Here is a 1,077-nt window from a genome sequence, read left to right on the forward strand (position 1 = left end):
GAAACAATAGGCACGGGAAAGAGGGTCAGTAAGAGAGGCAGAAAGTAAGGCCGATTTAGGAAATGGAGAGTGGCTAGCTGCTAAATCATATTTTGGAAATGCCAACAAAAAATTGGCAGTTGCCATCTGCCTCTACAAGGATTAAGTTACTAGCCACCGCAGCCACTGACCTTCAACACACCCTGAAAGGAGTTCAGGGAGATAGTTAGATATTCTCGGAAGATTTTATGAGCCCAATTCTTGCATCTCCTCATATCTAGGAAAGCACTAAAATCGTTAACGGTGACATCTGCTCCTGTGACTAGCAGCAAGCCCCTGCCAAAATGTGTGCTTGATTGCACGGATCCCCCTTCACTAAAACCATATATAATACTGGCCTTCCCCCCCTACCTCTTCAGAGTAGTTTCTCAGAGCTATCTGAAATGCTGTCTCCTGGGCTATAGCCCTCATTTTGCCCCAAATAAAACTTAACTCACAACCCTTATGTTGCGCTTTTTTTTTTTCAGTTGACAAAAAGCTGGTAACATGTTTCGATAGAGAACTTTGGCAAAACATTCTGAGCTTTTCCTGTCATCTTGAACCTGTTAACTACCTTTCTTGGAGCTATTTTCCCACTGATTTGCAAGCGGGTTTGGATGTGTTGAAGCTTAGAGTTGGCATCTAGGATTCAGTAATTTTTTATTTACAGAGAAAAAAATTTTGGTGACCGTTGCATGTATTACAACGATTATACAGAAGGAAGTTACCTCTATACAGGTAAGTGAAAAATAGCAGTTTCAAGGCATATTTCAGAGGGCTTCAGACCTGAGGAGCGTTCTTAATGAAATAAGATTTGCGAGCTGGCAGTGAAGACTACGCCTCCCAGCTTGCACCGCGCCTCCCGCAAGAACAACGCCCTCCATCGCTGGGCGTGGACGCGTACCCAGGAGCGCAAAGCACCTCGGGGGTTGTAGTTTTCTGGAGACCGAACCGGTCCAACGGCCCGGAAGCAACCACCGGAAGTGCCGGCCCTAAGAGGTGGAGTCCGGACGGCGGCGGCGGCGGCAGCGGCGGCGGCGGCGGCGGCGGTTGCCAGGA

The sequence above is a fragment of the Physeter macrocephalus genome, chromosome 14 (assembly GCF_002837175.3).
Source record: "Physeter macrocephalus isolate SW-GA chromosome 14, ASM283717v5, whole genome shotgun sequence".
Taxonomy (NCBI): Eukaryota; Metazoa; Chordata; class Mammalia; order Artiodactyla; family Physeteridae; genus Physeter; species Physeter macrocephalus.